Genomic DNA, 11896 nt, shown 5'->3' on the forward strand with positions numbered 1-11896 from the left:
TTCAATCCCCAGTACAAAAGGAAAAGAAAAGAACGAAAGCATCTTCCCAGCCGGTAACTGACTTCCCCCGACCTAGGAAAACACACCCACCGGGCCCCTCTCTCAGATCCCAGTTTGAAGGGTCAAGTTCTGTGCTCACAAGCAACGCTCTGCACACAGAAGCGTTATTCGCAAAGTCTCGTTTCTTTAAACGGGGACTTGGTGCCATCTCGTCTGCAGAGATTCTCCTTCCACAGGACCCCGGGCCCTTTGAGGAAGCTCTACGGCCCAAGGCAGGACGTCATGGAAGGTGACCCTGGTGAGCCCAGGCAGCAACCGGTGTCGGGGACACTGCGACTTCAGCCAAATTGAATCCTGGGTACCACCGATGTTTTAAGCTTTTAAGAGTATCTGTGAAGCGACAGAGGGAGGAAGCACAGATCGGGGAGGAACCAGGGGAACCGTACGCTCACTGGCCTGCTGACGTGGCTGTGCACGTGTCCCTGGGGGTTCACTCCACAGGGACCAGAGGGTCAGAACCGTGCTCCAGCACAGGGCTTCAGGGCGGGTGCAGTGGAGAGAAGGAAAGCAAAGCCCCATTTAAAAAGAGAGAGAGAGAGAGAGAGAGGGAGAGAGAGAGAAAGCCAAATATATTTGGAAAACAAACTTAGACATTGGTGGCTGACTCTTGTTTGAGGATGTGGTCAGCTTTTTCTTAATTCAATTTTTCTACAAATGAATGAACTCACTGCATCATTTTGGATGAGGAGAAAAGGTTTTCCTCCCTCAGAACTTCCCAGGATCCGCCGCCCTCCCTCCGGGTCCCTCCTGTAGGAGTGGAGTGTCTCCCAAATGCTGACCAGGTTTTGGTCAGAGACACCAGCTTGCCTCTCAGGTCCTTGTTTTTACATCCAATTTAATTGACCAGTGAAGACTGACAGGCCACAAATCAATACCATTCATGGGCAGACTTCCCTGAGGACCGGCATGGTGAGCCATTCTGGACACCCTGCCAGGGTGTCTGGAGACTCGCTGGCCTCCTCCTCGAAGTTTCCTCTCCTCACTCTGCTCCCTGACCTCGTCATACAAAGGCCTTGCTGATCCTGGCTCAGAAGACAGTGGACACAGGGAATCTCCAAGGCAGACCAGACAGGACCCAGCAGGTCCCCAGCTCCTCTCTGACCCGTGCTCTCTCAGGCACAGAGACACAGGGCCTGGCCTGCTGAGGACCCACAGATACCACGAGCAGGTCCTCCTGCTCCCTCCTAGGTGTCAAGACAATGGTGCTCAGGAGCTGGTGTGAGCCCAGACCCCCTGGCTCAGACGAGAGGCAGAAAAGCCCACTGCCCCCCAGGCCTGTGGAGGTCAGCCAGCTCGGGACTGTGGCTGCGGGCCCCACTGCTGCTCCGCCACCAGGACAGTGAACTCCACACGCACAGGTTCTGTGCTCCTGGTCCTGTCCTGGGACACCCACTTTCAAAGGTGCGACTGGGGACAAACGTTGGGTGGCCAGCTGTGGACCTTTTCACTGTTTCTGTTCCCTACTTGTACTTCATTTGATGCTGGAACAGGAATGTTAAGATCTGTCTTCCCTCCACCATCTTCCACTTAAATCCCCACCTTAGTTTCACAGTCAGAAAACAGCCATGAGTTTTGTCTCCAGGTCCTCTGCTGAGATCCTCCTGGGGATGCTGTGGCCCATCACCTTGGCATCTTTCCCTGCTGACCTTATGACAGGACCTCCAACAGAGCAGACACCTGAGGAGTGTCATCACCCGGCGGAGCATGCTTAGGACCAGCAGCACCACATCCCTGCACAGCAGCAGCAATGCAGCGGAGGGCCAGGGCAGTCTGCACTGTGTTCCCTAGGAAGGGAAGTGAAGGTACGCCTGCACACACATGCACACACATGCACACACACCTGCACACACACATATGCACATACAGAGACCTTCACACACACACTTGCACACACACACACATACCTGCATACACACATGCACACCTGCACACACATACACATGCACACACACACACACATGCACACACAGCCTATATTCTCCAGCACACCTAACTCTAGGCAGGAGTTCGTGATACAGAACTCGAGTGGAGGCCAAGTGCTCAGAACTACATGGGAGTTCCGTGAGAGGCTGGTGGCCCTGGGTCCTCTCTGCTTGCTAAGGCCAGAGAGATGCACAACCAAAGCTGTCTGTGCCCTTCAAGTCACCGTGCAACCCAGCGCTGCAGTGACCCAGCCGACACGGAGGCAGCCTGTTTGTACCTGTGTTCTACTTGTATGACAGGAGGAAACACCAGGCCACTGCTGACTTGGCTCTTACGAGGTGGTTTTAGCAGGAAATGCACTTGTTTGGGAGCCAGAGGTCAGTGGTCTTCATCCCACCTCTGGGCTGTGGCTTTCTTATCAGAAAATGACGTCTTCAGACAAAGTGACCTCTTCGCCCTTCCCGGAGTGCCACACTCTGAGGCGGCTGATCTGCAGAGATCAGCAAGCCTCGTTCCCACCGTCTGAGGTCTGACGTGGAAAGCCCCTGGCTGTGGAAGACCCCACCTCCCCGTGTCGGTGACGTTCCCTGCCTGCTGTTAACCACGGGTGACAACAGCAGCTCACCCTGGCCGGTGCTAACGGCCTCCACCCTGTGCAAACACATCTAAAGCAAGTGACGGCAGCACAGGCTGCCCAGCCCACTCCACATGTGCCCGAGCGCTGTCCTCCAGAGGCAGTGCAGAGTCACCAGAGGCCCTCTCCCTGCCTGGGCGTCCACTCGCACCCTCGCCTGGGCCATCCAAGATGGCCTGTGGATCTCGAGGGAGCAGCACTCCATGGCCTCCCCAAAGTATCTGCATCTGGACCATAGCTGGACAGTGACCTTACCTTGAAGGAATCCCAGTCTGGGAAGGAAGCTCCCGACAGAGGGCACACAGCATGGAACCCCAGAGAGCGCAGAGAGGGGGTCCATGGAGGGCAGGCGGCAGGCTGGGCAGCCTGCAGCCTGAGGTTGGCGGAGAGGCCCCTCGTGAAGGAACCAACCTGCAGAGGTGGAGCGGATCACACCGCCCAGGCGACTCGGAGCCCACAGGAGGCGTGGAAAGCTCTCCAGGCCGTCAGAGATGAGTGGGTCCTCAGCTGCTGAGGACGGGACACTGGGGTCCCCATGGTTAGCTGCGGCACAAACTATCCAAATCATCAATATTCACAGAAAACTAGAAATAGGCCGTAGCAAGTGTAAGTGCACGTTGATATAATCACATTAACACACTCCAAAACCAACGGTGAGCCCTGGGACCCAGAGCCACAGCAGCGTGGGAGCCAGCGGCGGTAGGATGGGCTCGGGATGGTGCTCTGTCCCCAGGGCCCCGGGAGTTGGGGGCCGTGGGGGCGACTGCCCCCGGCAGGCTCTTCCCAGCAGGTGCCACACCTGCTTTCCTGTGTGCAAAGCCCTCCTGTTTCAGGAGACTCGTCCACCGCCCTGCATCCCCTCTTCCAAGAGCTCTGACCCTTGCATGGTGTGACATTCATCTTGGGCTTGAGGTGTGGCGTAGCGTTAAGTATGTGTGCGATTACCCTGAATGGCAATTAAGTTTGTTTTGAAAACTTGCAGCACCCCTTGGGAGAATCCGAGGCATGGCAGGTTCAGGAATCATCTCTCGAGCCCCTGCATTAATTCTAAGAAGATGTGACACGCATCAGAATGGAGCTACGGTCGCTCCACTGCCAGCTCTGGAAACCTGCCCTGCAGTGTCACGTAAAGCCCTGCACACAGCACGTGACCACCCGCTTGTGTGCTCAGGGCACGGCAGCCCTGTCAGACTGGAGGCAGAGGGGAGTGGGCGCCAGATCACGGTGGGGAGACGGGGAGAGAACTGATGAAAGGGAAGGGGTTGTTCAGCCTCCGGGTGAAAGGCAGAAAGCGCCGATTCTTCACCCAAAGGTCTCATCGCTCATCCCTGAATTCCACAGACACCCAACAAGAGGCAGTGAGTGCCCAACTTTAATAAGCCATGGCCGAGCACCTCATCCCACCAGACGCTGTCCCGGGCCCTGGGCGGAGCACTCCTGGGAGCACAGAGAGAAGTGAGAGGCGACCCCATCCCTAAGGAGCCCTCTGCCACACACACGCGTAATCCAAGGCACAGGACCAGTCTTGAAGAGGGAGCAGTCTCCTCGCCAGCTGGCACAGCAGGGAGGGAGGCATCTCATCTGGACCTGGAAGAAAGGGAGAGGATTTCAACTCCCAGCGTGGTAGGAGAGCAGAGCCACAGAACCCAGAGCCGGAGGGCAGGCAGGCGCCCAGGGCAGTCCTGACCGGAGGGCAGGCAGGTGCGAGGGGACGGGCTGGCTTCTGGCTGCGGCACCCTGCATTCACTCACACACGCTTGCACATGTGGGAATTCCCAGAGACTCACACGCACACACATGCACATGTAAAAAAGCCACCTTGCTTGTGCACACTCATGCTCACACTTGCACACACACAAGTGTACATAGTGTACACTTACACTTATGTCTGCGTGTGTGTGCACACATGACCATGCCCACACCCTCACACATGCACACTCAGCTTGCACACTCACACCTCCTTCAGCTGGAGAGCCCCCACATGGTGTCGGGCTCTCAGACGCCCTGACGGTTCCAGACAGCCACGGAGCAGCCTGAGTGCAGGCAGTCGAAGCTCCCCGGGAATAATCCGGAAACGTGACGGGAGGGGAGGTCACCACCGCGGGCAGCCCTGAAGCCGTCGTGGGTAGGAGAGCATCCATCTCCCCTGCAGGTGTCCTCAGAGCAGCCTGGTTCCCCAGAGCTGCAGAAACAGGCGCTCAGAAGCAGGGGCGGGTCAGGACTGGCAGGCAGGTCACAGGAAGGGCACAGCACCAAGAGACGCTGTCCCAAGGACAGAGCCTCAGGCTCCCGAGTTCCCTGGGCAGGGACTCCTGGGCCACAGCCACCTTCCTGTGCCTTCCTTCCTCGCTCGCATCGCTCTGTGTGGTTGGGACTTGCCACCAGTGGCCCCTCATGGACAGCAGGCTGCACTCTTACTCAAAGTCCTAGATGCTTGCGTAGATGCTGACCCAGTAGAGAAATGTGTATTTCACACTCCTCCCCGGGCCTGAGACTCATAGACAGACCAGGTATGAAAGCCAGCTGTCCAGACATTCAAGAACAGAAAGCACAACCATTAATACCATGATTTCAGACAGCCAGAAGATGGAAAAGAGAAAAATTAGAGGGGAAAATACAAGTCCATCTCAAGGGTGAATGCAAAAGAGAAAAAGAAACTGTTGTCAAACTGAATAAACAAATGGACTTAAAGACAACAAGTAAGGTTCATACCCATAATGCAAGGATGGTTCTCATCCTTACTAGTGAGAGCCATAGCCAAGTAGGTATGACGCATGGCCATTTCCTTGTCAGCCTACCCCATGTTGCTTAGAGGAAGGACTCTCCATTGTGGAAATGGGCTTGCCTTGGACCCAGGTCATTTGCAGTGACATTGCATGAATGTTTGAGAAAGGTGACCCTGCTCAAGGACCAGGGCGGATCCAGGTTTAGGGCGGATCCAGGTTTAGGGCGGTTCCAGGTTTAGGGTGTGGATCCTGCTGGGAATAGGGCATATCCTGCTGCCTCAGGCGCCCACTCCTTGAGTTCCTGTTGAGTTCTTGCAAGATTCAGAGAGTATTTTGGGATGCAGAGCCTGGTGGAGTGTGGAATTTCCCAGAACATGCATGTAGAGTGCTGGTGAGAGTTAGGGAATAAAGAATTGCTGTTTGAATCTATAAGGCTGTGAGTGGCTCGTGATTTTGTGCCCAGCCAGACTGTGGCAACTTACCACATTAATATGTTAAAAGAGAAGAAATCTGCAGTTATCTTAAATGCAAAACAAGTCAACAAGTTTCAAAATTTATTAGTACTTTTTAATTAGCCACATCAATGTTTATAGCAGCTCAATTCACAATAGCTAGACTATGGAACCAACCTAGGTGTCCCTCAGTAGATGAATGGATAAAGAAAATGTGGTATCTATACTCAATGGAATATTACTCAGCTTTAAAGAAGAGTGAAATTATGGCATTTGCCAGTAAATGGATGGAGTTGGAGAATTTCGTGCTAAGTGAAATAAGCCAATCCCACAAACCAAAGGCCAAATTGTTTTCTCTAATATGTGGATACTAATTCACAATAAGGTCGGGGGCACTAGGGAAGAATACTGTTACCTTAGATTAGACAGTGGGAAGTGATGGGAGGGGAGGAGCGTGGATATGGGACAGGAAAGAGAGTGGAATGACACAGACATTCTTACTGTTTGTATCTATGTGACTGCATGACCAGTGTGATTCTGCAGCATGTGCACTCAGAAGAATGGGAAGTTATAGCCCATCTATGTGTGACATATCACAGTGCATAAGTGTATTCGACTGTCACACATAACTAATTAGAACAAATTTAAATTTTAAAAAAAAGAGAGAAAAAGAAAACTTCTTTAATGGGAAACAGTGTGCCAGTGAGTGACCCAGATGAGTGTGCAGGACACGGGCCCGTCCCACCAGGGAGGAGGCTCTGGCTGCTTCCCTGACACGGGAGCAGCTTCCTGGAGGAGGTCCTGGCAGCCCATGGGCAGAAGAAGGAGGTCGATGACTGGGAAGGACGAGATGAAATTGTCACCAGGCAAAGAGCAAGATCATCCACCCAGAAAACCTAGACCTGCAGATCCCGCGTCGGGGCACAGGGAACCCACGGGACTGCAGGCCAGAAGTCCCCAGGGTAGCTCCACCCCACGGACATGAAGCGGGTTTTAAAGGTGCCGCCAGGTTCTCAGAACCTGTAAAGGTAAAATTTCTAAGCTGATTCTAAGCCGTAAAGCCTGAGTTAAAGTGTAAAAGACCGGGCATTGTAAAGTTTCTAAACTGCAAGGCCTGGGATAAAAAGTAAAAGACTAGGTATTGTTAAAATTCCCCTGCTACCCCCAGAGCCTGTAATCCCTGTAGCTGTTAGGACAATACCTGAACTGCCCAGTAAATATTTCCACTGACTCCCTGCTTGTCTAATAACCTGGGATTCTGTGTAGTTTGTCACGTAGTTATTTAGGCCCTAAAACCAAACAGTTTGAATGTGTACCCCACTTAGAAGTGACCAATCACCCCTGCCCAGACTGTTCCCACCAATGAATGTACTAATCCTGTCTCAGAGTTGTTGTTCAATTTTCCCGCGCCTCATGATGATTTGTTCTGATGTATGCAAAGCCCCCGCCCTCCCCAAAAAGTGTACTTAAGCTCTGCTTGACCTCTGCTCTGGGCTCTGGGCTGCTCTCCCTTCCTGGGTGAGCCTTGATCCCCAGCATGCTGAATCAATAAATCCCCTTCTGCCAATTGCATGAAGCCAGTCTCTCGTGTGGTCTCTTCCTCTGACGATTCGCCAGACCCTTAACCAATGTGGAAATGCGAAAAAGACCCAGCACCCCCCGAAGAGGGTCCTGTGGGCTGAATTTCAGGCGCTGAAACGTCAGAATGTTAAAGCAAGAACAGGTCGTGGTTCTCTGTGCTAATCTGTTCTGATATAAAACTCCTTACGAGTGGGAGCCAAGGACTTCGGGCAGAGAATGCTAATGATGTAGGAGAAGAAGGACTGCAGTAGCCCCTGGCCTTGCTCAGCACGGCAGGACCACGGATTTTGTGCAGGACGCTGAGACCATGGGGTGAAATGGGGGGGGGGGCTCTCCAGGTCCTGAGGAACCACCGCGGATCCCTGTTTCATTGCTGGGGGCCGGGGGGGTCACCTTGCTCATGGACACACCTGGAAATGCCACTGAGCCAAAGGACCGATCCCATGTCCCAGCCATGGGACAAGGGGCATCACTGCCTTGTGATGATACAGCAGGGGGACACCACCACCACGCCATGCCCTGTCAAGATGAGCCTAACGGTGGGGGAGCACATGTCCAGGGCACTCCAAGCAAAGACAGTGCACAACAGACGGGGACATGGCACGGCTGCATTCTAGGGTCACCGTCAAGCGGCTGTGTGGGCACTGATGGTATCTGGCCTGGCCATCAAGTATCCCGCCACAGGAAGTTTCTGGACAGCGTAGAAGTTCCTCACCCTGGGCACCCCGAGGTGAGATCAGCTCCCGGCCATGTGCAGGAGAGTAGAAAGCAGTTTTCAAGGCAGCAGGGAGTGTGGTCACCACTCAGGGACGGCTGCCCAGTGGTCACTAAACGGATCAGGTCTCCTGTGGGTGCCGTGGTGGTGTGCCAGGAATACCCGCACTCCCTGGCCTGAGCTGAGGCAGGAGGTGGAGGGAGGAAAAACATTAGGACAAGGAGACCCGACACATTAGGTCCAAGGGAAGTGGGACTGGACCTGGCCACTGTCCTTACAGACCCAGGCACGTCCCCCGCACGGAGGTTCCGGTGTGCAGAACTCGAGCCACTCTGCTCTTCGCCAACCTGACCATCTAAAGGTCTGCTACGAAACTGTCACCTCACTGACAGTCACTTCTCACTGCTGTGGCTAAGGACCCCACCCAACCATCGGAGGGAGGAAAGTTGACCTGAGGGCTCAGGGTTTCAGAGGTCTCAGTCCACAGCCAGCAGGCTCCATTCCCCGGGCTCCAGGTGAGGCTGCACGACATGGCGGGAAAGGGTGGCAGAGGGAAGCAGCCCACACGACGATCCCGAAGCAGAGAGAGACTCCACTCTCCAGATCAAAACGTATACTCCATAGCCGCAGCCCAGGGAGCCACTTCCTCCAGCCACAGCCACCTGTCTCCAACCTCCAGGCAGCTGATCCCATCGGGATTAATTAACTGATTAGGTTAAGATTTTCAATCACTTCTCCTCCGAACCTTCTCGTATTGTCTCACACGTGAGCTTTTGGGGACACCTCACGTCTGAACCACAACAGCTCCCACACTGGTGGAGCACTGAGAGTCGGTTCTTCCTGGCTGTGTCAGAAGTCCAGCTGCTGTGCCCTAGAAGGCCAGCGTCTCAAAGCACAGAGTGCAACGGTATTTGGATCTGGCCACCGCTCCTCCCGGGTCTGCTCTGAGATGTCCTCCCCACAGCCTGGATCTGCAGTGCCAGGATGGGCAAGGGCCGGGGAAGCTCTGGAAACAGCCGCCAGCCTGCAACCTAGATACGTGGGCGGGCACTGCCCTTCAAAGGCATTGCCCAGATGGGCAGAGCGTTTCCTGCTCCTCTGGACACGGCCCCTACACCAGCCTTGTTTCCTGTTTTCCCTCATCTCCTGGACCTGGGCACATCTGGCGGCACTTCTTGGGCCTCCAATACCCTCCTTCCTCTGCCCGGTTCCAGGTTTGGGCTGTCGGAGGAGGAAAGCCAGTGAGCTTTCCCACGGTGCAGGGCTCAGGGCCAGACAGCTGTGGGACTGAGGGGCCAGAGGACAGAATGTCCCACAGGGTGACCTGCACACCCCCTGGCAGGGGTGTGGCTGGCGGCCTCAGTCACAGGGATGTGAAGCCCAGCGCCACGTGCCTTCCTGGGCAGGGAACACGGAGCTCCGCCCAGCTCTATCAACCTCACTGGACGGCCCAAGTGCAGGGACAGACACAGACTGCAAGACCCCAGGAGCAGAGGAGTATGGCTGCCAGCCTTCCGTGCTGAGGGGAACTGTCCCTCCTATGCCGGGGTCGGGGAGGAAGAAGGAGCAGCAGCCACCGCAGTGGGAGGGCCGGGTGGGCACCACTGAGCACACTCTTAAAGACAGCCAGATGGAAAGTGTCTCTTTCAGAGCAGGGTCCAGAGAAGTCCGTTACTCACCCTGGCTTGGTCCTGGTGGTGTCTCCCAGCCGGGGTACTCAGGAGCCCCGTGGCCACAGGGAATGGACTGCAGGAGAGGGCAGGGCAGAGGAGTGGGTGGCCACCGGAGAGGCGCCCAGGCGAGGTGCATGTGGGGAGGCACTGGGTGATGCACAGAGGCTCCAGTAGGAGAAGCTCTCTGCCACCGATGCTGGGCCAGGCCTGGCCTCCCTGTGGCTCCAGCTGGCGCAGTGGTGAGCGGGCACCAGGCCCACCACAGCAGCCTGGGATAGTGTGGCCAGGGGGTTGCATACGTAGAAACACGGGCTCACACTGTGTTAAAGCCCACGGCTGCGGGGTTCTCCACGGAGGGATGGGATCCAGGGAACTCAGGACTTCCTGTGGGGACACGGCATGGGGAAGGGCGTGAGCGGCCCCATGGGATGCTGTGCCCAGGCCTCCCTCTGCAGGGCCTGGGGCTGGCACTGGGAGGAATGAGAGGCCAGACTCAGGAGCCAAGTTTAGTGGCCAGGGCTAGGGCCAGAGTCAGGGCCAGGGTCAGGGTCAGGGTCAGGGCAGGGTCAGGGTCAGGGCAGGGTCAGGGCCAGGGTCAGGGTCAGGGTCAGAGCAGGGTCAGGGCAGGGTCAGGGCAGGGTCAGAGCCAGGGTCAGGGCCAGGGTCAGGGCAGGGTCAGGGCAGGGTCAGGGCCAGGGTCAGGGTCAGAGCCAGGGTCAGGGCAGGGTCAGGGCAGGGTCAGGGCAGGGTCAGGGCAGGGTCAGGGCCAGGGCAGGGGCAGGGCCAGGGTCAGGGCCAGGGTCAGGGCCAGGGCAGGGGCAGGGTCAAGGTCAGGGCCAGGGCCAGGACCAGGGTCAGAGCCAGGGCCAGGGTCAGGGTCAGGCCAGGGTCAGGGTCAGGGCCAGGGCCTGGGCCAGGGCCAGGGTCAGGGCAGGGTCAGGGTCAGGGTCAGGGTCAGAGCCAGGGCCAGGGTCAGGGCCAGGGCCAGGGTCAGGGCAGGGTCAGGGCAGGGTCAGGGTCAGGGTCAGGGTCAGAGCCAGGGCCAGGGTCAGGGTCAGGGCAGGGTCAGGGCAGGGTCAGGGCAGGGCCAGGGTCAGGGCCAGGGCAGGGTCAGGGCAGGGTCAGGGTCAGGGTCAGAGCCAGGGCCAGGGTCAGGGTCAGGGCAGGGTCAGGGCAGGGTCAGGGCAGGGTCAGGGCAGGGCCAGGGTCAGGGCCAGAGCCAGGACAGTAGTGACTGGGCGTGAGCCCTTCACAAGCCCAGGTTCCCTGATGCTCCAAAGTCAGTATCTGCTCCAAGGCTCAGTGCCCCCAGCAGGGCTCCCCCTCGAGTGACCTGCTTCGTTCAGGTGAAACAACACGAAAACCTAATTAAACACGCCTATTGACCTAGCTCAATGTACTTATGCATATCCTTCCCGGCCACCTACGTAATGCATGTGATTGGAAGGACATTCCTTGTGTTCTGAGCAGGAGACTTGATGAGACCATAATTGCCGAGGACTTACTGTTGTAGCCGACTGAGCTCACCGATCTCACAGCTTTCTCACACAGGAGGAAACTGCCCTGGAGCAGGATGACAGAGGTAAAAGGAGTGTCCAAGGCTGCAGGAGGGTGGGAGTTACAGAGGAGACCTTCCACCTGCCCACAGGGAGGCTGCAAGCTCCCCCAGGCTGGGGTCCTTCCTGCCTCTCCAGGCTTTCTGGGTGGTCGGCCAGGAAGGACAGAGTCTTCCTCTCTTTTATCCCAATCGCTGGAGCCAAGCAATGGAGTCCTCTCTCTGCCGGCCTGTGGCTGAGATTAAAGCCCCGAGGCCGTCACTGGAAAGACTAAAATTAAACACCATTTGCATAAACCAGCTCGGTGCTGCCAGCCCTGCTGCACAGCTGCTCAGTCCTGCCACGGACAGCCTGCCGAGCCCCGCCTTCAGCAGAACAGGACAGTGCAGGGAAAGGCACATTCACAGGGCTCTAGGGCAGTGGAGGGAGGCTGGATCTCTGGACACAAAATTCCAAATAAAGACAGAATGATCTACCTCAAAGCCCGCCCCGTGGTTCGGAATTTAATCTTCAGAATGTGCACTTAGGCCTCTAGAGACGTACTCAGTTAAATGAAGATGAGGTCATAGGCCCTGC

The 11896-nt window shown here is 56.3% G+C and overlaps 1 long non-coding RNA gene across 1 annotated transcript; it reads right to left on the minus strand.

Annotated features, from left to right (window-relative positions):
- Window positions 1-3971: 3971 nt before the first annotated feature.
- LOC110598353 (uncharacterized) lies at window positions 3972-11647 on the minus strand. Its single transcript, XR_002484166.2, has 2 exons — window positions 11270-11647; window positions 3972-4204 (listed from the first exon to the last, which is right to left on the minus strand). It is a non-coding gene; the product is annotated as an uncharacterized LOC110598353 (long non-coding RNA).
- Window positions 11648-11896: the final 249 nt, after the last annotated feature.

This window comes from Ictidomys tridecemlineatus, chromosome 12 (assembly GCF_052094955.1).
Source record: "Ictidomys tridecemlineatus isolate mIctTri1 chromosome 12, mIctTri1.hap1, whole genome shotgun sequence".
NCBI lineage: Eukaryota > Metazoa > Chordata > Mammalia > Rodentia > Sciuridae > Ictidomys > Ictidomys tridecemlineatus.